Here is a 27,490-nt window from a genome sequence, read left to right on the forward strand (position 1 = left end):
CATACTTAAACAGAGATCAACAAATATAAGGAATAAATGGCAGCATTCCAAGAAAAGGCAACCTGCCAAATAACATTCATGGCTAGGTTAAAAAGCATAAATGAAAGAGAGACTCCTGGAGCAAACCTAGTGGCAGGAAGTGCAAATATAAAGGCAGAAATCAAAAATGTAAAGAACCACTTCCCTTGATTGCAAATTGAATTTGGTTTAATTCTGCCACTCTAAGACATAGTATTTGTCCTCCAAAGGGTCTGAGGATTTCTGCCAACTCCCTGGGATACACAAATTGCCTTAAGGGAAGAGGAGGGGTTAACAAGGCCTTTGAAGGAGAAATGGTCATTGCAATTAAAAGTTTTTCCCATGATGGGTCTGGGCTTTATGTGGGAATCCAAAGGGATGTCCCACCCATGGCCTCACAAACCCTGCGTGTAATATCAGTGAAAAGCTCAGGAAGCAGATCAGGAGAGAATTGTTATGGATAGAGGAATCTCTGGAAACAGCACACCCCAGATCACATACAGGGTGACCATGCTGAGGGCATACTCAAAAAGATTAAGGTCACAGGCGTCATTCTGTCAAACAGGTCATTTTTCAGCTGACTTAAGTGAAGACCTAGCAAGGTCCCTAATTGTTCCAATAAAGAGAAGGCACAAACCTCAGTTCTGTTTCATATCAGATGAACCATGGATTATTCTCAGAGGAGAGTTAACACGGTTCCTATCAATAATTCTGTGGTTTGTACTTAAACGAGAAGTTGCTTTTTTAGAACCAAGTCATTGTGTTCCTAATCCTGTTCTTGATTGTCCTTGCTGGCTTCTGAATAATTGTTCTCTTTGTGAAAAAATTAGTTTTTTGTCATAAGAGGTGCTGTGTTCTGTAATTGGGAACACACATCCCAACAGGCAAAAGGAAAGGATGCAAAGCAACTCTATTGTGTGAAAAAAAATAAAATTGTCTTAGTTCGTAATACTATAAATGCAGTCTTTCTCCCACTTCATAGTCAAGTAGGAAATAACAATGAATTACAAGTTTTTCTAAGACACAACATCTGTTTTGTATATATAATCCGTAAAAGGCTTCCAAATGCATCTAAATGAGTTCTCAATCTTCTACAAATGTGAGTCTTCCATAAATCCCGTTTCTTAATCTATATGCAATCTTCTTATAATGGACTGATCTCAGTAAGAATTTCCATTCCTCTTAGGATTGGGGCAGGAAGAGGTAAAAGGTGGCAGGCAGAAAGGGGAAGTTACAAAATAGAGAATAAAATTAACTTTGGTTTATATGTTCTTAATTTTTTTAATTAAAAAAAAAAGATTGGTGAATGCATGATGATTTTTAACTAATTTCTATGGCTTTCCCAAGAGATTCAGTCATTGTTCTAGTGCCTCGTCACAGCTTTCCAGTATCTGAAGGGTGCCTACAAGGATACTGGAGAGGGTCTCTTCATTAGGGACTGTAGTGATAGGACAAGGGGTAACGGGTTGAAACTTAAACATTGGAAGTTCAGGTTAGATATAAGGAAGAAGTTCTTTACTGTGAGAGTGGTGAGGCACTGGAACAGGCTGCCCAAAGAAGTGACAAATGCTCCATCCCTGGCAGTGTTCAAGGTTGAACAGAGCCTTGAGCGACATAGAATTATAGAATAGTTAGGGTTGGAAAGGACCTCAAGATCATCTAGTTCCAAGCCCCCTGCCATGGGCAGGGACACCTCACACTAAACCATATCACCCAAGGCTTCATCCAACCTGGTCTTGAACACTGCCAGGGATGGAGCATTCACTACCTCCCTGGGTAACCCATTCCAGTACCTCACCACACTAACAGGAAAGAACTTCTTCCTTGTATCCAATCTAATCTTCCTCTAAGTTTCAACCCATTACCCTTGTCCTATCACTACAGTCCCTAATGAATAGTCCCTCCCCAGCATCCCTGTAGGCCCCCTTCAGATACTGGAAGGCTGCTATGAGGTCTCCACACAGCCTTCTCTTCTCCAGGCTCAACAGCCCCAACTTTCTCAGCCTATCTTCATATGGGAGATGCTCCAGTCCCCTGATCATCCTCATGGCCCTCCTCTGGACTTGTTCTAACAGTTCCAGGTCCTTTGATGTTGAGGGCACCAGACATGGTTTAGTGCAACACATCCCTGCCAATGGCAGGGGGGTTGGAACTAGATGAACTTAAGGTCCTTTGCAACCCAAACCATTCCATGATTCTATGATTTTATGCAAAATTTTCTTCCCTCCTAGAAGATCGTAATAAAAAAAAAACCAGCCATGCTGGTTTGTCATATGAAGCAACCAGCACTGGATTTACTAACAGTGGATCCTGACCACTATTTCTTTTAGTTTTGCATCCTCTGGCATTGCAGCTTTAGGAGTGATTTTATTTAAATGCAAACTACTGCTTGATGCAAACATACACCGTTTGAATGGTGGAATTTCACACCAAACTTTTAAAAGGAAGTCAGAAAGAGAAAATATTTCAAGATCAGAAACTATTTAGTTATTTATCTCAGAACTCTGTACACCTTCAAGCAGATTGGTTTTTTGTCTCTGAATAAGGTTAAACAATATGCTATCATAAAAAAGTGGGAAATGCGTTATTAAAGCACCTGCTATTTGAATTAGACAAAAATAAGCTTTCAGCTATTGATTTATATTAATGATTCCATGACTGTCTTCACAAATGCAATAATAACTACAGGTTTTTCAAATATGGAACACTGTTCAGATTTGGAGGGAGGAGAAGTTCACTCATGCACAGATCTACTTCCTTCAGGTCTGTAATCAGAGCTTGGGTAATAAGGCATGGAGTATCCTTTGGGAAGAAAAACACCTAGTAAAGAAAAATCAGAAACAGCAAATCTTTCAAGTGATGGTATTAGATTATTAACAATATTAGAAAAGAAAAAAAAATCACAGCACCCCAATGCCCATATTCTAAATATCTTCTTTTGCCTACTAACCACATAAGCTACAGGTCTTTGGACACTACGAGCAGATAGGAGCCAGATCACATGCACCAAGCAGCAGAGAACTGACTTGAATCTCAGGCTTCATTTTCAACTTCATTTTTTGGGATTTCCATGGGAGAAATGACTGATGGATACATGCTGATTTATGTCTCAGCTCCATCCCTTCCTGTACCTGAGGCACAGTCCAGAAAAATCCCTTGTAGATACTGGCAGCATAGTTGGAAACAGGCTAAGGCTGCATTCCTCACTAACAGAAGACCTTTGTAGATATATTGAGGGAAGAATGGCAGTGTTTCATTTATGGAAGATGCCTTTACTGAGAGCCAATTATGTCTTCCACAAAAAGAAAAGTGAACCTCAGGTATTTGCATTGTCAGTCAGTTTTAGATATTCATTCAGTCCCACCAGCCCAGGTACAAAAAAACCTATAGCTAAAATAATTACTGATAAAAGATTAAAGTCTTAGAATCTGGCTCCAACTTCTCTGTATCATAACAATCAGTAAGGAATAGTTACAGTATTGGCAGCATTTCTTAGATTTTCCTTCAGTACGATTACACAAGCAGTATAAAATCATAGCCATCACTTTGGAAAGCTTTCAGTTTCATGCATGAGAACATGGTGGTCAGTTTTCTCTAAATGTGTAGCAATATCAAAAGGTGAATTTCTAGGACTGCAGTTTAAGCATTATTTCTCTACAAAATTTTGCTGTGATGATTAATTGTCTCTATTCAGGGACTGTACAGCAAGAATGTTATGTAGCTTGCTTTCACCTTAGGTCTTTTGCCAAACAATAAAGACCACATACCAAAAAATCCATGGGAAGGCCTTAATGTCAGTGCCAATTGTCTCTTGCATTGCAGTCTTGCAACTTGATGGAAGACATATGAAGCAATCATAATTTTCTATAACTTTCTTACCCTCAGCATGAGTTGAAGCCTCATAGCATTTGTGAATTTCAAAGTAAGCCCTGAAAAATGGGTAACACATGTATTTTGGTGTCACACCCCACTCATTCCTTTCAGACATATACCTTTCTGTCAGGCTAGTTGTTGCTTTCTGCTAAAAAAGTCTGCTCTTGCTAAGATGATAAAAATTACACATCAGCAAGAGTATATTTCAACCTGACTGATCAGAAAATAGGAACAAATTTTGTGGGTCTGGCAAAAAAAAATCATTTTGAATCATTAAAAAGCAGCCTTACGAAAACTTGCACAGAATATAACTTTTGAGCATTTGAAACTGCTATACACATTGTGGGATTTTTCAACAGACTGCAGCTTTTTCATGATCAAGCCTCTGTGTAAAACAGCTAAATTTTTTCATTTTTGCCCTTTAAACTAAAAACAAACAAACAAAAGGTAAAAAAAAAATGGAACAGTAGCTACATTTCTTCATTAAAAAGTTAACTAATTCAAACTCACATAAACGCCAGGCTGGATGTGGTTCTGAACAACCTGATCTACTTGAAGATGTCCCTGCTCATTGCAGAGGGGTTGGATTAGCTGACTTTTGAAGGTCCCTTCCAACCCAAATGATTTTATGATTCTATGATTCTATGATTAAAACACTCTAGAGAGTCTTCGGCTTGATTCTTTATAATGTCTGCAATAGCTTTTAATGCAAATGCACCTTATAAACCACTCAACCGTCAGTGGTAGAGATACAAGAGCAAGACAAAAGTGGATCTCTGTAAAGTTTATTGATTCAGGCTCTGCACCAGTCTAACTAGTCCAACTACTGCTCCATGGCTTTGAGCTCAGAGTTTATATTCTCTCGTTCAGACCATGGCCTGAATTTGCTTGCCATTGCCTAAAAAAAGCCATGTAAATCCAATCTGTGGTGTCCTGCAGAACTCTGTGCACATTAGGAGGATGCACTGATGTGATACTGATCCTTCAGGAAATATAGGGTGTAGACAGGGATTGGGAGATCTCAATGTATGAAATGAAATCTAGGGAAATGGAAAATGCTCTATTAAGTTCACTTTGTACAGCATCTCCCATATTAATGTCACTTCAGCTGTCTAGTTCTACCCTTGAGCCATTAGGATGGCTGTCATTTGCTTCCCAGCACTTTAACATAACCTGGTTTCCTGCCTCATATAATAATTTTTAATCTAGAAAAGCCCAAGTCCAATGAAAGGCTGCAAATGCTCTGCCCACACCAGGGCCTGTAGAGCTTTTGGCTGCCTGGCAGCCTCTCATTCACATCAGTAACTGAGGCTGCTGTTCAACAAGTAGCCTGTGTAATGCTCTGAGGCTCTGCAGCTCCCACTCACTCAATTTCCTTGCAGGAAGGAAAGCCAGAAATAATATTTCAGCTAGCAAAAAAGCAGTTTTCAGCTCAAAGATTTACAAAATCCAAGTGCTTCAGTGGTACTTGTTTTCTTTTCTGACTCTGTGCTAATAATTGAGTATCTGATTCTTTTTCTCCAGAAGTTGTTGGCTGCTTCATCCTTAGAAGTGTTTGAGGCCAAGTTGGATGGGGCTTTGGGCAACCTGGTCCAGTGGAAGGTATCCCTGCTCATGGCAGGCAGGATGGAATTAGATGATTTTTAATGTTCTTTCCAACCCAAACTGTTCTGTGTTTCTAGAATAAGAAGTCATAGACCACTGATTTGAGGAAACAAATGGCACATGGACTGCTCATATGTCAGTTTCTTTTGCGCAAAAGCTGGCCCTTGTTTCTGTTGGTTTTCTTCATCTTGCAAGCAATACCCAAAGAATGTTACTGGGGTGTTAGAAACACAGCTGGTACAATTCATTAGTTGCTTTACAATGTCATATATATATGACATTCTTCGGAAGGAGATCAAGATCTGAACACAAAACCCAGTAAGAACAAAGAAAGGTGGTAGATGCACCATCCCTGAAGACATTCAAGGCCAGGCTGGATGTGCTTCTGGGCAACTTGATACAGTTGAAGTTGTCTCTGGTTATTGCAGGGGGGTTGGACTAGATGATCTTTGAAGGTCCCTTCCAATGCAAACTATTCTATGTTTCTATGATTGTATGTCACATTCGCCGGTAGTGATATTCTTTTCAGCCACTTCATTTTATTGAAGTCAATACATTCTTTAATCAACCTGGTCAGCTTGAATCCAAGAATTCTACAAAGCAATCTGAAAAATGGCATAAGAGTTGTGCAAATTCAGGTATTTTGTTATTTCTAATGCAAACTTCCTACTCCTGGTGTAAGAAATCTCTCTGCTCCTCCTGGGGAATCCCATCAACAGCTGTGATCCTTAGGCATGGGTAGCTGCAGAGAGTGCTGTGAAGACAGATGATTTCACCTGGCTTTTCACCTCACTGACCATGGGAAGTGGGCAGGCTTCCAGAGAAGCGATTTCTTCTACAAAAAGAGCAGGGCTCCTTGTATCATCTCTTGTGCTGTGATTTCATGTTGGACACAGCAGGTTTAGGGAAACAGCAATGGTCCTGGTGTATTTTTCAGGAAAGAAAGGAATTTTAACAAGTGTTTCATGCATCCTTTCCCCACATCTATCTGTATACTAAAGTTAATTTTCAGTAATTCTTGGAATATTGGGAAAGTTTCTGATGACTGAAAGGAAAAATTATGCTGTGGCAATATCTTAAAAGCTTTAATGAGACCTGGGTCCACAATAAGGCTGTCAGCAGGAGTGCAGTCCACAGTAAAATGAAACAGGAGAAGAGAGAGACCTTGATTAATACGATATTAAAGGAGAGTAATGCAATTAACGCCAATTGCCCTGGATTTATGGAAAACAGACTTTGTCAGAGCAAACTTCCTATCTTTTTTGATGAGGTTACAAATCTGATAAGGAAAAGTAATAGTGATAATGCAATATACTTAGATTTCTGCAAGGCATTTGACTTAATACCACATAATATTTTGATCAGAAAACTCAAACGATGTAAAATCAATATAGCAGGCACAACACTAAATTAATTAAGAGCTGGCTAACTGATAGGTTTCAAAATGCAATTGTAAAGAGGCACTCACTACTATACAAACGTGTTTTGATGGAGTCCTGCACAGATTGTGTTTGGACCTTTCAGGAACCTGGCACAGAAAAAAAAAAGAAAACCACAAAAAATCATTGCTGATTGAATTTGCAGATGACACCAAGATTGGTGGTCTGAGAAATAATGAAGAGGAAAGGTCAGAGACAGAGCAGCCTGTATCTCATCGTAACTAGATAGAAGCAAAGGATATATGCTCTAGTGTAGCATAAGCATAATGATCTAGAAACAAAGACAATAAGCTTTATAGATTTACACTGGTTTTACACTGCTCCTTTCCAAGTCTTAAGTTTTACTTTCCTTTTTTTTCATTGGATGGTCAAGCCTGGCCCTACGTAAGTGAGAAGCATGACTTGTGGAGGCATCAGCTAACAGTAATATTTTTACATGACTTAGTGCTGTCTAAATATAATTTGATCTTTTTGCAAACCTGTGTAACTTCTAACTGCCCTGGGGGTAGAGGAGGGAAGAAACACTTCCCATGCAGACCCATGTTTGTCCAGAAGTAGGTAACAACCTTCCAAATAACTTTATGATGGAGCTGTCAACTCTGAATCTACATGATAGAAAAAAATAATGCTATGACGCAGTTCTTAGCCAGCTATGGGTTCTGCTGGAAAAAGAAAGGGTTCAGTTAAAAAGCTGAAGGACAGCCGAGGGCTTGAGCAGCAGCAGCACTGCAACTTGGATTTGTTTAAACTCACTTGCAGAATACAACTTAGAAATTATCTGAGCAAGCCGGGTCTTTTTCTGTATTTTCTTCCCCCTTCCTCTCCAAACAAAAACATTATGTGGTTCTATTTCATAGAATATGTGGTCACATAATATTAGTGAGTGCACTTGTTGCAATATAACTAAAATGTTAGCAATAAAGGAGCACAGCAACTGCCTTCCTGAGTCAAACTACATATTTATCAGACTACATATTTATCTAAGCAGACAAAAGGGTTACAACTGAATTACCATAATCCCATCCCTATTTTGTCCTTTATAAGTACATCTAAATGCTACCATAAGGTTAGTAAGACCTCACACTGATGTAGCAGATTTTTAATTTTTAAGGAGTTTGGGGGGGTCTTTTAATAAAAGGTCAGATACCCTGCTACACTAGGTAGTCCAGGTACATATTTCTGTGACTAGAGAAGACATTTTCAACTCTTACCTAGCCTGCCATTCTTCTGTGCCTGCAGAATGTGGGACAGAGTGTGGAATGGGAAGATGAAGATATTGGCAGCTGAGTACCTTGAAGATGAGATGCTGGAAACTCACAAGGCACAGATATATATTTGGATTCTAGGAGGCACGCATTAACTATGTATTTCTGCAGCAAGATTCCATGTGTTAGTATTTCAGCACTTTCCAGGGTTTCTCAGTCAAGCCCTTTATAAAACAAATTGTCCAAACATTTTAATTTCAGGCAGCCACCTAATTTAAGAAAACAACATTGTATGAGATTACATTCGGTTTATATTTTTAAAAGGTATCCACAAGTGTCAGAATCAAATTCAATTCACAATGGGACAAAGTGCTTAACAGCCTGAAACACTGAAACATAAATGTTCAACAGATCTGCTGGTTTTGTCCACCAGGGTTTCTTTGTCAAGTCTGAAAAAGTGTTTTCCTTTAAGATCATCTATTGCTGTTTTGATTAATAGATACTTCCACACATAACTCAGTACTAACCTCTCTTTCATCTTAAAATGAGTATATTCCTTGCAAATATGCAATTGAAACTGCTTATGAAATTTCCAGCAGCACCATTACAGATGTTTTATTTGCCTAAGGGTATAGTTTAAACTTGCTTTGTGATGAAGAAACTATTCACACAACTACATTCTTATATGCTACATAATAATATTTTAAAGAAGCTAAAAAAATGTATTTTAAAGCCAGATTCCAGAGACTCTTAGACTCAAACTCAAGTTAATAGCAAGAACCTTATATTTCTCTTCTCCATATAAAAAGAAAACAGCAATCAAGCCTTACAGAACATAAATGTTGAATATGCATGGAGGCAATAGAGACTCTTACTATCTCAAGGGACAAAACCTAACCACACATCCTCTGTTGAAAGCTCAGATAGTCTACTGGGAAAGCAACCTTTGCATATGTAGCACTTGCAAGCCTCTGGAGCCTAAGCTGTGTCTAGATGCCCTTAAATCTCTGTAGCATATTCCCAAAGAGAGCATCCTCTGTCTTGCGAATGTCCTGAGACCAAGAACTCAAAATGCAGTTGCACGTCCCAGGGCAAAGTACCAACTTCTCAGATTCCTCTTGCATGCCAGAAATAAGAGCCTTCCATCCTTGCATGTTATCCCTTCAGTAGACATGTATGCATGCATGCAGAAGCTTTGCAAGGAATTGAAACACATCTCCTTTCACTTAAAGGACAAATTGTAAGTCGTTACTGAAGGCATTCTGCCAAGGGTAGGATACCACCCACCTGGCCCGCAGCACCTCACACAGACGTGATCTGTCTCTGGAAATCTCTGTAAACAGCTGCCTCTCCCCATGACTGGAGAGGGATCCAAAGCATCTCTGTTAAGGCTGCTTCAGTAGAACCAGAAACCAACCACCTAAGTCAGGTGGGCTGAATCCATCCCTAATAAGTGAAAAATGTGCCCTTTTGTTTTATTTCCTTCTTCCCTCCAGGTCTGTTCATATTTAATTCCTCTGCCACTCCACTGAGTTCCTGGAACAAAAATCTCTTCTTCAACCTGAGCTGCTAAAAATGGTCTCTTACCCTTTTTTATAACCACCTGGTTTCTCTGCCATGTGACATTTTTGTACCCTGACCTGGAAAAAACAGACCCTAAGTAGGTGACTTTGTTGCTTAAGTGACATGGTGCCTATTGTACCAAATCTGAGTTCAGGAGCTAGCTCATTCTTTAAAGCAATTATGCTTCAGTGATCCAGGAACCACAACCATTCCTCTGCTGTCTGTGCCTCCATGATTTGAAGAATCAGGCCAACATGCAAGCAAGAAAGGATAAAACCCAACCTAACCAGAATAGAGCTGGCAGCTTTCTAACAGCATAGATAGGACACTCACAAGTTGTTCCCCACTCTCCACAACCTCCTTCTAAAAAAAATTTAAAAAACCTCACAAGCACAACTCACTAGGATTTATTTAGACATGGAAATTTAAAGTCATGGAGCTGTTTTCTTCTCTTTTTTACTCTCCATAATCTGTAGGTGTTTTATTGGCTAACAGTGCTCTCATCGGTGCAGTGTCTGAGTGCTGGCGCAGCACCACTCAAGCCAACATCCCTGTGGCCAAAGAACATGATGGTAAAGGGTCTTCATAACAGTCCCACAAAACTTCTTCACAGCTTCTCTCAGTCTCTTAGGAATGCAACTTCTATGGTACAGAGGGATGGAAAACCCCTCAATTATCTAGTGGAAAGATTAAGCTATCAACCAGCTCCCATGGCTGTATGTGCCACCACTCACCTGACCTCCACATCTTTAACAGTACAGTTTTTTCATAGTGAAGAGGGTTGTATGTGGATCAAGATACACAGAAAAATAAATTTATAAACAAAACCAGGAAAGATAGGAATAAAGCAGATATATAGAAGAACCATGCATAAAGCTGGTAAAAGAGTGTAATAAGTATGAGCAAAATGTTACAGAGATACTGCTTTGATAGGGAAGTCACCATGCACAGAGGGTGACTAGAGTGCTATTATATAAATTAATTGCATTTACTTGTTTCCAAACACGGCCTGCTATTTTAATTACATTTTTTAACACAGTGCCTATACAGACGCTTTCTAACTTCAAGCCTGTCCAAAGTTATTTTTATAGTCCATTTAGAAATTTGTAAAAATAGAGCATTTCTAATGCAAAACCAGTGGCTAAACTTTAATAACTGCTACAGTATGCTTGTGTCATCTGAGTAAATTATATGCTGTGATGTCTTCACAAAGAAAAATAAGAAAGAGGAGAAACTGCAGCCCAATTGACCAAAGTGTGGCACAGGTAAAAAACCCAGCTTGAAATTCTTCAGGACTGTTTGTGTACACAGTGGAATGCCCCAGAGTTTCATTTATCACGTCTTTCTGCAACATCAGCTGGGTTTTTTTTCTACACAATACTAATCTGTGCCAGTTAAGAAAAAATTTGGCCTTAGCTACTTGGATCATTATAAAAATCCCTTGCTTTTTTTTCACAATGGCCAGTCTTTCAGGAATATAAATAACACAGTTTGTCCTGCAATCAGAAGTAAGAATGCCTCTAAAGCTAATAGATCAAAGTTGGGATTGTGCTGTTATGGCTGATATTTTTCAGAGAAACTGGAAGTTTGATGAACTGAATCAAGTACCATTTGCCTTTATCTCTTCAAGATAAATTTTCTTTTTTTACTTTTTTTTAATGAGGCTGCTGCAATAAAATACAGATTTTCCTTTTACAGAGCAGTAACTAAACATTTTATTACTTACACAGATTCCATCAGCCTTTCTAATGACAGCAAAAATATTTCTGGAACAAGACAGGTTTCCCAGGAGGCTTGCATCATGAGAAGAGAAACTTTCCTGCTGAAGAACAAGCAAATAAATATGCCTTTTTAAATACTATTATTCCCATCAGAATGAATTTGAGGCCAACATGTGAAAACTGCTGAATATTAGGTGAACTTCCAAGCCCAAGTTGTTCACATGAGCACAGTTACAATGACACTTGCTAAACATAGGCTTAGAAGGAATAAGACAAGTATTATATGTGAATGACTTGCTTATATTTGTTGTATGAACACTAAGAATCAGCACTGTATTAAAAAAAGAAACAAACCAGCAAAACAAAACCAAACAACAAACTAAAGCTTTACAGACTATTAGAAGGATAAATAATACTTTGCCTCTAATAAGCTGCTATCATTTTCTGCCTCAAACCATGGATCTGAATTATTTGACTGAAGACATTAAATTATCCTCATGGTACTGTGATAAAAAAAAAAACAAAACCCTCTCAGTTCTGTTTTAATTGCTTGTTAAATATCAGTTCTTTAGATAGCATTGTCTGAAAACAAAGCTCCTACAATGATTATCCTATGAAGCCTCCAAGATGTTCCAAATCAGGTTTTCTAGTATTTGGACTACTATAATGCTGAAGAACATCGAGCCAAGTCAGAGATGATGGCTATGTGACTTTTCAACCCAGCAGAAAGAAAGAAAACCACATCTGTAAATTATGATGTACTCTATGAAGCAACACAGACAGGGTAGGGATACAAAGGTTTTATGAACTTAAGCACATGTCTTCTTACATCACTAGTCCAGTCCAATACATCAAAATGCTTGAGGTACAAAGTGAAATGAGTAATTATTTCTATTTAAAAATTACAGACTCCACAAACACATTAAATATTGGGTTCTCTTTTACTCTGTTTTTTTTCTTTTTTTTCTTTTTTTTTTCTTTTTTTTTAAATGCAGGTTTTACAGGAAAGGACCGCAAAGTAAGGGTCAGTCTCAGACATGGAAGCTAACTGAAAAGGCAGAAATTGCTATTAGTTTCATGACACATATCCCTGCCTCATTAAGCCCTTCCAGTTCATGTGTTTGTGAATAAGATTCCTATATATTCAAAAGTGATCTCAAAAAGGGGTGAAGAGCAACATGACAGAATTTACTGTGCTCTGCTCCAGCCTAACATGTTCTACAGATGGTGGTATATGGAAGCACATTCATAGGATCACAGAATCCCAAGGGTTGGAAGGGACCTCAAAAGATCATCTAGTCCAACCCCCCTGCAAGAGCAGGGTAACCTAGAGTATATCACACAGGAACTTGTCCAGGCGGGCCTTGAATATCTCCAACGTAGGAGACTCCACAACCCCCCTGGGCAACCTGTTCCAGTGCTCTGTCACTCTTACAGTAAAGAAGTTCTTCCTGATGTTAACGTGGAACCTCCTATGCTCCAGTTTACACCCATTGCCTCCTGTCCTATCACTGGACTATCACTGAAAAAAGCCTAGCTCCATCATCCTGACACCCACCCATTACATATTTGTAAACACTGATGAGGTCACCCCTCAGTCTCCTCTTCAAGCTAAAGAGACCCAGCTCCCTCAGCCTCTCCTCATAAGGGAGGTGTTCCACTACATTGTCAGGCTTGTCTTCACATATTTTCCAGGGTGCTTTCTTTTTGTAACCACATCCTGAGAAATTTAACTGTTAGATCCAAAGGCCAACTAAAATCACTCTCCAACTGTAACACTTAGGATCTGCTGAGGCTGGAACAGTGAGAGACCAAAGGATAGCCTGCCAAATCTGACAGAGCTCTGCAGGTGATGGGATGGGAAAGGAAAGTGGAGACAGGCCAAAGGAGGATAAGAGGGTAGGCTGCACGGATATTACGCACACATATTCATGGCCATGACACATCACATACTTGGCAAAAAGGAGATGGTAGAACCAACACTAAAGAATAACACACAGAAAAGGTAGACACAGACTGTGCTGTGACTTTTCCATGTGGTCCTGTGTACTGAGAGCATCTAAGCTGCATTTGCAGGCTGTGTGCATCTTCCCCACCTTGAGCACACTTTAGCTCTGGTGAAGGTGAAATGATTTTCATCCTTATAACAGGGTTTTTTGCTTTGGCCCTAGACAAAAAAACTCAGTTTAAGCATAAAGCTGTAAGCTGGAGTTCTTCCACACTCCCTACTGCCACCTGGTCTCAATTGCAAACCTGACAGCATGTCTCTAATCACACATATCATTTTAGAAATGCCGTATTTCTTGGTGAAGCTAGTGTAGGCAGGTAGGCAATCAAGTGTTCCAGCAGACTGGGCAATGCTCTCTACTGCTATAAATACTCTTTTAGCAATACAGGTATATTACATGTACATTTAGGCTTAAATCAAGATTGAAGCTGTAGAGATCAAAGCTTTATCTTTAGTATTTGCAAAGATCTCAGTACTGTTGGATTTGGTTTGAATCTCTTTTATCTACTAATAGAAACTTAACAATGCCTACCTTTAACTAAAGTCAAACTGAGTGAATGCCTCTGAGACTGTCCCAGCCTACAATGCTAAGGCTGTGCAGTGTTTCAATAGTCAGATCCTTTACTATAATTGACTGAGGATGAATGAGTGTTCTGAAGATTTTCCTATCCCTTCAGGGCTTTTCAGTAAATCTTTTATTTAAGTTAGGTAGAATAGTATATTCTCCTATGAACCAGCATGGTGCCCAGTTTGAATTTTTCACAGATCTACTTTGAGAGCAATACTAACTGGACTGTAGAATTAAACCTAGGTCCAACCTTTTAATTCCACAGATGTCCCGAGGGAGACAAGATGAGATACATATAGAGAACGAATACCTCCCACATTCATATGTAGCAGCTGTCCTTTTAGCATGATGGGCCAGAGGAGGCAGCAGCCATTCATCTATAGGTAGAGTCATCAATGCAACTGACTTCCACTTAGACAACTGTATTTCTTATGTCCCTTTTGGTTCCTACTTTTGATAGTGACAGATCTTTCCAGATGCAGTATCTTGGTCTAATTACACTAAAAAACCCCAAACCTGTTTACAGGCATTTTCATAAGGAGTTATTGTGTCTGAACACCAGCAGCTACTGCAACTTCTTATACATGTAAATAAGTGCACATTCTTCTCAAGCTTATCTTTAGATTTTCTTTTTAAGTAAGTGTCGTGGTTTAAACCAAGTCCCCCAACTCCCGGAGAGTTAGGAAGGAGAATCCAAAGAATGTAGCCCCCACGGATTGAGATAAGAACGGTTTAATAGCTAAGGCATAACACAAAACCCCTACTGCCATTCACTACTACAAATAATAATGATACAGCAAACAGCAAGTGAAAAGAATACAACACCCCACCAGCCACCGACCCATAACTCACTCCACCCTGCCCGGCCGAGCACCATGTGCTCCCTCCTCCATTTTTTTCTCCAGAGCTCTCCCCTCCAGCTTTCTCTTTCCCAGTAAGTATCCTGGGCATCACGTGCTATGGTATGGAATACCTCATTGACCAGCCTGGGTCAGGTGCCCTGTCTCTCCTTCCTCCCAGACTCCCCCTGGCTGGAAAAAACCTTGAACAAAAACACCCTCAAAACATGCTCAAACCATGACAGTAAGCTTCATGGCACTATGCAAGTCCCACTCACAAGGCTATACTTTACACATTTCAAAGAGTAGCAAGGTTTTGAAACTTCCCCAGCAAATGTTTAGTGCATTGGGAGAAATGTTTGCTACACATCATTTTACCATTTTAAATGTGTTGAGCTCAGAGAATGACAACAAAAAGATAGCATGATATCTGGAGGATAGTGTTCTTAACTGCAAAAAAAAAGGAGAGGTTACAGGGAAGGCTCTGATTTTGGATGCCACATACAAGGCTATTAAAAGAACCCTGTTTTCAGTTTTTGACTTTTAAAAAAACCCTTCTACAGTTTTCTGTAGTACTTTTAATGCAATATGACATAAACCTGGTTCATTGTACTGCAATAGATGGAATATACCTGTATACTGGAGCGTCACCTACCTTGGGATGACAGAAGCTGAACTGAGTGCAGTTCATTAATAGATCAGCTGATTGAACAACTGTGAAGTAAATATGTTTTCACTGACCTCAACAGGCAATGGATCAGACTCATAAGCATGATTAATCCCAGAGTGGAATTTAATCACATTCCAGACTTTTTCAGAGTTGTTATTTCTTTCCTCAACTGCTTTCAAGGTCAGATCGCTTTTGTTTATAGTTTGTTCACCCTAAGGCAGCATGGTTGTTAGTTATCCCTTGAGAAGATCTCTTTCAAGGATAGCTTTTCCCTGGAAAGTTAGGAGGACCCCAGCCTTCTTCAGTGGCCCTTGGTGGTGTGTTCAGGTTCCTATTTCTTTGATATGTCTGCCATCCTGTAGCTGTGAAGCAGTCCCAACGAGACTGTTGTTGCACTTACTCTTAACATGCTAGGTATGCATTGTGATCTGAACCAGCTCCTGATTATTTTATATCTTTCTTCATATAAATACTGGAGACATTTCAAATTGGATCTAAACAGCACACTCCCAAACATCTCACAAATCAACTTTCCTGCACGCTCCAGAGATGTCAGGGAAACCTGTGCCCTCTGTTAGGAGCAGGAAGAGTGGCTGTGTGAACCTAGTGCTGGAAATACCTCATGCATACACAAGCTCGCAGTTAAGATGGCAAAAGGAAGTCCTTCCATTATAACTTGAAGTGTCCGGAGGTTTTGTTTTCCTCAGTTAAAAAGAAAAATGAAAATATTGGTATAGGCACAGATGGGCTTACCAGACTTTGGTGACTGTTTTTGTAAGCAGATAAAGGAGATTTTATCTGCTTATAACGAGGATTATAACAAGCAAAAGAAATTAACTCTGGCAGATATTTTTGAAAGGTTGCTGTTGAGGATGCAGCAAAGCTTCCAGCTTCTTTGGTTTTATATTCCAACACTTTCTCATTCCTCTGCTGGAGGCATATCAATCAATAGATTCACACTGATGCTAATCTATTCTTTGTTAGTTAACATAAGTAATTCTTGTCACTTCTACTAGACACAAACAATTTTGAGATACACAGAGATAATGAGGTGGAAGTGCTGAGACAAAAGGCAGGAAAAAGGGAACATTCTCTCTTGGCTTTTTTTTGTAGCATCGGAGATGCACCTTTCATTTCAGGTCTTACTGCTTCCTGTCTGCTCTCCTGGGACTTACATACTGCTGGACAGAATACCAGTTTCCCATTGTTATTTGACAGCAGCTGCCCCATACTGGGAGTTTAAAAATTCATGAACCTGTAATGCAAGAAAACAACACTTTTCCTTACTGTATAATTCGAGGACTGCACAAAGGTCATAACACAAAAAGCCTGGTGGAATTAAATGGGGTCTTTTTGTTTCATTTTAAAGCCCTAGAGGGATATCTATATTAAGAATCAATTAAAGCTGTTTCTTACAAAGCAGCAGCCCAGCCCACCTAAGAGTCCTTGGTGTAAAAAAAGAGATCCACATACAGGAGATTGAGCTCTCCCCAGGGAAAAATGCCCAGATAGAAGGAATCAGACCCATATTTACCTGGGGCTTTCTACCCTTGCACCTAAGGCGTTAACCTCTCTTTTATCATTTTTTTACAAACTTCACACAGTAGCTGGGTAGCCTGGAAAGTAAGAGGCACATCTGGCTTCTCTCAGGCACTGCTGTCTGTCTTCCAAGACTCAAATCCAAGCACTGTTCCTATGACCAGGACACAGTCTGTCACTCAGTTTCCTCTTTTCACTCCCCTGGAGATTAATGCCTTTTTTCCCCTGAAAATCATTCTTAAATACCTCATTTTTGTCTTTCTGAGGAAATCATGACTTCTGACTACACACGAAACCTTGAGGTAATTTTGCAGTTTGTCTGTTGTACCTTGAGATGTGTTTACAACAGTTACATCACATTATTCATATTCACATGAGCCCAACTCTGTTACAGTCACCACACTATAAAATAACACAAGCTGAAAAGCAGTCATTGTATTATTGTAGAAAGGGATAGAATCATAGAATCATAGAATAGTTAGGGTTGGAAAGGACCTCAAGATCATCTAGTTCCAACCCCCTGCCATGGGCAGAGACACCTCACACTAAACCATATCACCCAAGGCTTCATCCAACCTGGCCTAGAACACCTCCAGGGATGGAGCATTCACTACCTCCCTGGGCAACACATTCCAGTACCTCACCACCCTTACAGTAAATGACATCTTCCTTATATCCAACCTAAATTTGCCCTGTTTAAGTTTCAACCCGTTACCCCTTGTCCTATCACTACAGTCCCTAATGAAGAGTCTCTCTCCAGCATCCCTGTAGGCCCCCCTTCAGATACTGGAAGGCTGCTATGAGGTCTCCACACAGCCTTCTCTTCTGCAGGCTGAACAGCCCCAACTTTCTCAGCCTGTCTTCATATGGGAGGTGCTCCAGTCCCCTGATCGTCCTTGTAGCCCTCCTCTGGACTTGTTCTAACAGTTCCATGTCCTTTTTATGTTGAGGGCACCAGAACTGCACACAATACTCCAAGTGAGGTCTCATGAGAGCAGAGGAGAGGGGCAGGATCACCTCCTTCGACCTGCTGGTCACGCTCCTTTTGATGCAGTCAAGGATATGGTTGGCTTTCTGGGCTGCAAGTGCACACTGAAACCAGCTCATGTACATTTTCCCAACACCCCCAAGTCCTTCTCTGCAGGGTGGCTCTGAATCTCTTCTCTGCCCAACCAGTAGCTGTGCCTGGGATTGCTCTGACCCAGGTGTAGGACCTTGCACTTGGCATGGTTAAACTTCATGAGGTTGGCATCAGCCCACCTCACAAGTGTGTCAAGGTCCCTCTGGATGGCATTCCTTCCCTCCAGCATATCAACAGAACCACACAGCTTGGTATCATCAGCAAACTTGCTGAGGGCACACTCAATCCCACTGTCCATGTCACTGACAAAGATGTTGAACAAGACCAGTCCCAACACCAGTCCCTGAGGGACACCACTCGTTACTGGTCTCCAGCTGGACATGGAGCCGTTGACCACAATTCTTTGTGTGCAGCCATCCAGGCAGTTCTTTATCCCCTGAGTGGTCCACGTATCAAATTGACGTCTCTCCAATTTAGAGACAAGGATGTCATGCAGGACAATGTTGAACGCTTTGCACAAGTCCAGGTAGATGACATCAACTGCTCCACCCCTGTCCATCTGTTCTGTAGCCCCATCATAGAAGGCCACCAAATTGACCAGGCAGGATTTCCCCTTAGTGAAGCCATGCTGGCTGTCACCAAGCACCTTGTTGTTTTTCATGTGCCCTAGCATGCCCTCCAGGAGAATCTGCTCCCAGATGTTGCCAGGCACAGAGGTGAGACTGACTGGTCTGTAGTTCCCTGGGTCATCCATTTTCCCCTTCTTGAAAATGGGGGTTATATTTCCCTTTTTCTTGTTGTAGGGAACTTTACCTGACTGCCATGGATTTTCAAATACCATTATAAGCCAACAAATTGTTCAAACAAGGTACAGATTTTAACCTCAGAAGAGCTAGGAAAATGAAATACAGAGACCCTACTCGCAACTCTAAAGTAAGTAAAACTTCACATTAATGTAAACTAATATGTAAAAAAAACTATACACAACTATATAGAAATCTAAGTATGGAGCTACTACAACAGCCACCAGTTAAGCAGAGTATTGGAAAACAAAGTTGGTTTAAGTACTTGCAGAGCATCACACATACATTGATTCTAGACTTTTTCTTGTTCATAAAATATCAGTTAAAATATATAGCATCTTGCTGTAATAGCAATAGATACACTTTTAAATCTGCCTCTTTTCAGGGGACATTCATTGCTAGAGACAAGTTTCAATAAACAGCTTTGAACCAAGAGGCCTAATTTCTGTTTCTTTTAAAATATATTTGACTTTTCTTTCTTTTTCAACTGTGGACATGTTAAAAATGTGTGTGTCTGTTCCCCCACCACCACATGCTTTGACTTTTTAACTTTTTCCAGTATTTTATACTGAAAAAAATAAAAATAAGAGTATGCAAACAAGATAGGGGAAGGGTGTGTATTTTCAGTCCTTTGTCTTAATCTTCTTTCAGTGAGAAAGAAGGCAAAGGAAATTTTAAAAGAAGCTGATGAAAGGAGAAACCAAGAAAATTCAAAAAGAATCCAACACCAAGAATTGAAAGTAAAAACCAGCTTGCCTAAATTAGGATTTCAGCATGGAAAATCCAGTGATGTGCCTAACATTTGGAAATTGGCTCCAGCAATCCTCAGCTCCACAGACACCAAAATCACTGAACAGCCCTATTTTTGGCAGGACAGTCAGTTCCCTGAGTGCCAAGACTTTTTATTTCAAAGCATTTTACTTTCAACATTTATTTAGGTTTTTAAAGAGAAGTTGAAGAAAAGATCAAATGACAAAAAATACGGCATAAAAAAGGAGTCTGCATGGGGTTGAGAAAAGTGTTTTGAATTGCTCAGAGCTGGTACGTTCTCTTCCCTTTCCTCTCCTTATTTTAAACTTTGAAAATATTTTCCATGTGTTAGAAATCAAACAAAAAAAATCTATTATGCCCATAATAATGGCAGGGTCCAGACCTAATCTGAACTAGCCCCCCTGCCTTAGTAAATGAAAAGAAATGATTGCCTTTGTGCCACAGATCAGATAATGTTAAAATACTTTCAGGAGAGCTGTGTTGTAGGAATATTTGATTCTCTCCATTTGCTGCATGGGAAATGTGAGGACCTCCCTCTGATGCATACAATATACATCTAGTTCTTGCACATTTGACATTTAGTCAAATAAATCCTACTGCTAGTGCCTTCAAAGTCCTCCAGTGTTCCAGAAAATCCCGTCCACCTAGTTTAGGCATGTAAGTTATGCTGACAGGATTTTTCCCTGGTGGCATTAAAAGACACTTGTTTTCCTTAACTAGCTTTGTAAGGATCTTATTTTAGGTGGACTGGTTAACCAAACACCTGAAGTAAAGGTGTGATTTAGGTAGCAGACTGGATCCTCCCCCAGGAATATCTCCAGCAGAAGCACAAAGATTCTAGTGTAGATGGGAGCTTATTCTGTGAAGGAAAACCGTGATTTAAAATTTAAAATTTGGTCTTTTTTGTCTGTTCTGCTGGAAAATACACAGGAAAAAGAAAAATCACTGGTTGCCCCACTGAAGGAATGATGATTATAGAAGCAGGCAAGTGAGATTAGAAAAGCTAGCACATAGATGAATCCAGGGCATATCATGCAAATGCATCACTCCTAACAAGCTTGCCAGTGTCCCACATCAGGCAGTGAAAAGCATGAACACCAAAGTATATATTGGGATATACACTGAGCATGGTGAAGATTAGCTTATTACATTCCACAGTGGAAAAAAAAAAAAAAAAAGAAAAGGCATTTCACAACTGAGGCTCACAGTTTTTATTTCAATCACTATAGAAAATTCCCAGATCCAAGAAGAAGGGGGATCATTCACTCTATTAATGCCCATCTTGCTAAAAATACCTCTGCCGTCTTTGACAGGCAACAAATCGAATTTCAGTCATGAAGAGTATTTACCAAAAAATCCATTGGCACTGTTTGAAATCTGGGAAACTCAACTGAACCGTAACCAGTACTTCCTAGTGCACAAGCTGTGAGTTAAACAAATTGTTTAACCAAAAGTAACTGCTGGGGGTGAAAGAAGGGAGAGAGAGAAAGAAAAATACAAAACGTGTTATGAGTTGGCCACTAATCTATTGTTTAAATCAAATAGTCTTCCTATTAACTGTCAGTGAGTACTGGCACAGCTTGCCACTGTCTTCCTCTGCAGTTGCACCTCGTTCACTGTTGTCTCTATGGAATGTCCAGCTTCTGGGAGCCAACAAACTCTGCTACGGTTAGGCTACTGTGTATAAAAAGGACAACTGCTGCTAATCCTGATGATCACTGTGCTCAGCTGCAATGCTGTCACTCATCTTCTCCTGCACAGGAGGCAGATGCCTGGCAGCATTAGCAAAGCATGCAGTTTCCTAGCTACTATCAATGCTCTGGTCTAGCAGCCAGGCTGAACATCTCACCCCAGTATGTACAGAGCCTTTATAAAACACCTGAAGATGAGAATGCCAAAAGGGGATATCTTTCCTAGAGCTCTCAGGTGCCTCTTCATCCCAGTCGTCTGTCCCCCAGGGCAGCCAGGTAGATCAGTTAGTTCGGAGTGAACTGCTTCCTGCAGCCCAGCCTCGTGGTCCCAATATTTCACACAATAATATCCACAGCTCCTACAGCTTTTAACTAAACAAACCAAAAATCCACTATAACTTCCAGGGTATTGACAAGCACACATGTAAAAAGATATTCTGCTCAATGACATGTGCTATCACCTTTATCTCACAGCAGAGTGTTTCAGTCCCTTTGGGCATCCAACCCCTTGCATCTGCTGAAGGATGCTGCACTTCTCTTTCAGGGCCCAGGCCACCAGTACATTGCTAAAGATTTTCAAGGCCACACAAAAACATTGGCTGGATGATCTTTTTGTGGTTTATTAAAATGCGAATTCACAACACCAAACTTTCCAGCATGAAGGTAGGAAAGAGCACTTTTTCTCCTTCTAACATATTAAATTCTGTCTCTCTTGCTGCTTATAGTTTGTACCAATTTGATAACAGGCTGTGCTTTTGTTGCTTATACATGGGGCAGCAACCCTAAAGAGGACACCTATGTGAATTTACTAGAAAAATAAGTGGGTAAGAATTTTCTCCTGAATTGCAAGCCAGAGAAACTATTTTCTGGATGAAGGGATAGTCTATATTTTACCTTTTGGAACTGTGTTTTAGCCAAGCTTACAGAAAACAACAATGAAAAGTACATGTTTAGGATAATATAACAAATGTGAATATTTGTAAGGCTAAAAATAGAAGTAGTCCTTTACTACAGAAACCAGAAGTGTGTACCTTCCACATCATGCCACATAATCCTGGCCATATTTAGGTAACACTTCACTATGTTCAAGTGGCTTTTTATCTCTGAATATTTGAGTGGTTTAAAATGCACAAAATTCATTAAGGACACTTTGCCAACAGTCCATTTCTTTCTTTGGTGCAGATGACACTAGACATGTGAGACTACACTATGAAGACTAATTCAAGCATGGGAAGCTAGGATACCGTTTCTTGTGCTACCCTACCACAGAGATGGTCCCGATGGCTCTAGTGCCCCAAGCAAACAGGAGGAGACAGGACACTATTAAAATGTATTATTTCCTTCATCTTGGCTAGTCCTACCTTGGGTACACAAGGCCACCTGAAGATTTGGCAATGTCAGGGACCTCTTCTGCATCTGGGGTCTCAGGGACTCATTTGCTGCTGGCAGTTCAGCAAGGGCTTCACTGCCTTCCAGTTTTGGCTGAACCTTGAGTTGCTACAGCCTTTTCTGAAATTCAAAGTGAGTGACTTTGCCAAGGTCACGTGGAAGAGAAGAAAGCAGCATTCTTCTCACCCATAACAGCAGATCTCTTAACACTCAGCACTCAGATCTCTTAAAATGAGTTAAAGCCCTGTACTTCAACCTCAACACTGTGTTTGCTTATTAAGTGCAAGCAGGGGAGAGTGAAAGCCCAAGGATCCTCACACGGCCCCAGTAGGAAACCTCAAGTTTGGGTTGGGCCGTGTCACTGTAACAGTCCCCTTTTCACTGCTTTTCTTTGTGTTATATAAAATACAGTACGTGTGGTACATTAAAAGAAAGACCATACTTATCATAAAAGTGCATCTGTGATTGTAAAAGAGCTTAGAAATGCACCATGAAATGAGCAAAGAGAGTGCTGACAGAGAAAGAATAGTATTTTAAAGTTATAAGACCCTAAACAAATGCTTATTCTTTGTTAACATATATTTAATTTCAGCGCCTAATAGACACAGATGAAAAAAGTCTATGCCAAAAATTCAGCACCTTTCCACTTTGGGAAACCCTCATGAACATGAAATGCTTTGCAATTACCGAGGGAGTGGAGGACCTAAAGAGGGAGAAATGTCATTGCAAGAAATATGACAATCTAAAATTAACAGATCAAGTAGCAAAAATATTACAAAGGCCCTCCAGCCACACAGCACATCCACAGAGTTCCAGGATTTATTATGGATGATAAAGAAGCAAAACAGACACAAAGGGTGGGTCACAATGCCTAAATGTAGGTACACACTGTGGTTCTAAATACTGTACGGTCTTTTCACTTTGTTTTCAGCTGCCAGCCCTGGAGGGCACAGTGTCCTGTAGATTCTGTAGGTCCTGTATACACACAGATGTCTCAGAAACCACATGGTGCGTCAGATGGCAATAGACGCCAGTGTCTGGGTGATTATTGGGTCTCTCATAATAATAGAAAAGTGATAGGATGAGTCCCAGATTTGGACTATTGGGAAGTGATTCAGGTACCTAAACTTAGCAAGGTCATGAAATTTGGAATCCTGATGGTTATGTAAAACATGACAGAGGAACCCCAGAAGACCCACAGCTATGTGGGCATGCTGGAGTCCCTTGAATATCTTAAAGGGTTGATACCAAAGTGACTGAATCATATCCTTTTAACCTAAAGGAATGTTGCTAAAACATCCCTCTCCTGTAAAATTCTGGAAGGAAGGTATAGCTTCTGACACACAATTAAAAAAGATGAACATTCTTCTGTTTCTTATAAGGTTTATTTTCAGTGGTTCTACATGTTTTGGATTTTTTTAATATATTTTTTTTTTTGTGTTAGCAATGTCAGACAGAATTAAACAAGTGTAGTAACATTTTTTCTTATACAACTTTGTGGAATATGTAGAAAGGAGAAAATATCACCAAAGGAAGCCTTATAGCTTGGTTTCAAGTAAGTCCTTTGGGGAATAACAAAAAGTAACGGAATAAGGGTAAATTATTTCCTTTTTTTAAAAAAGCAAAGTATGTGGAAAATTATGTTCAGATTCACTGTAAGACAGCCAACATAAAATAGCAAAGCAAAGATATTGTCCTTTTAGGAATGTGAATAGGAAATTGGTTGTCTATATCACTAATTTAGACAGTGCTTATCATCATAACCACTAGGTGTTCTAATTACAGAAAAGTAATGATGCAAAAGCTGATGAGCAAATGTTAAGCAAAACTTGTGCATATTTTGTAAGCCTTAAAGGGCTGTTAGACTTAAGTACTGGAAGAGAGAAAGAGGAATTAATTCCTCAGAGGGAAAGAAAATTCTGGGGAGGAAGACCCATGCTCCAAACCACTGTGTTCAAACTAGGGATGCAATCCTTAGTACAAGGCCTAGAGAGTCCAGGAATCTATGCTACTATTTATATTACTAATAGCACCATTTCCTGAAGATCCTAATTACTACCTATTATTATCTCTGTTACATTTGGCCTTGAATACCGACACGAATGCTTAGAACTGCTCTGACGCAGAATGTGCCAAGTTCTGGTTACTCCCATGCCTAGAAGAAAAAAGTATGTTGATGAGTACATAAAACAGCTTTCTTCTTTGTCTCTTTCCTTTTTTTTTCTTTTTTTCTTTTTTTCCCTGTTCCTTCTTTCTCTTGGCTGACAGGTACCAAGAGCAAGCACTTCCCAGCCAGGCAATGGAGGAAGGAGTGAAATGGGATTTCTCAAACAACCAAATGATCCACAGAGCACTCCAAGGCAAACAGATGTTTTCTACATTAAACTGAGCCTCTAAGAAAACAATTCGGCAACATTTCAAAATTCTTTTGTAAATTTCACTCATTCAACTTTATCTCTGAGGCCTGGGGACAATGAAAAAACCCTGAGAGATAATTCACATGCTCATCCCAATATGGTAATCATCAAGAAAGCCATCTCACCTTCATCCATGGGGATTTTGCAAGGCTGATTTACACTTAGTAAATCTCTTTAAGCCTGCAGAAGTTTAAAAAAGTATTCAATCTCTGATACTTTAAAATGGGTGAGGTATTTTAGCTGTTACTAGATAGGAGCATATTTCTGCCACATTTACAGAGTTCCAAGACTTCCTTCTACCTTCTATCCACTTTGTGACAGTCTTCACAGAGCCTTCATACTACTCTGAGACTGGGATCTGGCTGCTGCAGACAGAGTATAACTCATTTGTTTTACCAGATAAATCCAAGCAGTTTCAAGGGCCTTTATTGCTTCATTTTGGGAATCTGCAATCAGAGACACTGTGACCAATGGTATTTTGCTTACTTCATATTTATAAGAAAGCATTTAGACATAAGAGGTGAAAGAGGCATATTAAAGCAACAAAGTAGCCTACTTTCACAGATAGTTTTATCTAAACTACCACTTCCACACAGTTACAATAAAAGGCTTTACACCAATAGGGACAGTCAGTGTTATCTTCGCATTATTCTGAATGACTCAGAGCTCTTGAATGTAGCCTCATCTTATTCCTCAGGTTTCTCTAGTGTCTTCAACAAATATGTTACTCCTTTTGTGGTTTCTCTTTTCTTTCTTTAAAAGCTGCCACAACTCACATGTCTCAACTAATCTTCAGTTTTCTGGTCTCTGTTAAGGTATTCCTTCTATCTTTGAGCCTTTTTGGTTTTCTGGGTTCTTGTTTGTTTTTTTTCTGGGTTTTCAGTGTGTGTTTTGTGGGGGGTTTTGGTGATCATTAAATTTTCTGAAAAGTTAAACACAGCAGATGCATCTGTTATGGAAGACCCACCATGTATATGACTCAGACACACCACTTACCCTTTACAAGAGACTTCAGGTAACTTTCAGCCAGCCCAGCTGGCTTTGCTCCCAGGGAGAAAAACCTGTCTTTGTTTAAACCCTTGTATAACACTTTCATTTGGGCCAGGCACCCTCATCTGTCTCGTCAGCTTTGGTAGCAGGGTGACATGACAGCATTTCTTTGGCTCTTTCTAGGATGCATGATTCTCTTAATAGAAACAAGAGACAAAAGGCAAGGTGCCTGCAAAGCAGACACCATTCTGTGGCAGGACTCAGCGCACATGGTTTTCCTGGGACACCATATCTCATATTCACATGTCTATTGCAGTGGCTAGATACAGAAATAATTTGTGCCATGACATATTTACATGTGGCCAAGGGAATTCTCCTTGACAGTCTGGCACTTCCTTTAAAAGACCCTGTTAGGGTTTCTCATAGCCTGACCGGTTACCATTCCTACAGGAATCTCTTGTGGGTATACTGATGGATATCTTGACAGATCCACACTTTTTTTTCCTCAACAGACACACAAACACAGTTTTTTTCCATGCCACCAGTCCCATTTGGCAAAAACATAGACACCCCACCTCAGCCCCTGCTGTAAAAATTATACAGGCACAAGCTTTCTTTCTCCAGCTAAAAAAAATCAATTCCACATCCTCAGCTTAAGACACTGTCAGATCTGTATCTTAAACAAGGCACAAATTACAATCAGTTCTTTTTCTTCCCAAATTACTGGATTTTAAAAATACTGTAAATTCAGAACCCATTCATGTCAAAGATAAACCCCAGAGTGAACTGTTATTTCCCAATCTTGTATGCAAAAACCATGTTTTTGGAGGAAAAGAAGGAAATATTTTTGTTGTAGTTCTTTCTTTTGTAACAGAAGCAGTTGACATCTTAACAGAGGTTTGGAATACTGGAAGTAATTCCAGCAGAGATTAGTGGGCAAAGCACAATTGAGGAGGATGTTCAAGGAAACAAATACATGTAATTTATTTCATGGTTCCACAGTTTACAGAGAGAGAATGCAAAGATACAAACTATTGCTCTGCTTACAAAGCTCCACCATTAATGAGAAATAAAGTACAAGGGCTATTTTTCTGTTAAGGAATCTGTTTCCTCCAACCTTTTTCCCCCATTAAACAAGCTATTTTTATCTGAGCAATATTCACCAAATGGAAATTCTTACTCTTATGCTGGCTTGGGCTACTTCAATCCATTGGTTTTTCTAAAGCTGTGCTTCCAGAGAGAAATGTGTGGAACTTGTTTAGACTCAGAAGTTTGAAAGGGAAGAAAAGTAGGTTTTAAA

Source organism: Melopsittacus undulatus, chromosome 2 (assembly GCF_012275295.1).
Source record: "Melopsittacus undulatus isolate bMelUnd1 chromosome 2, bMelUnd1.mat.Z, whole genome shotgun sequence".
Classification (NCBI taxonomy): Eukaryota; Metazoa; Chordata; class Aves; order Psittaciformes; family Psittaculidae; genus Melopsittacus; species Melopsittacus undulatus.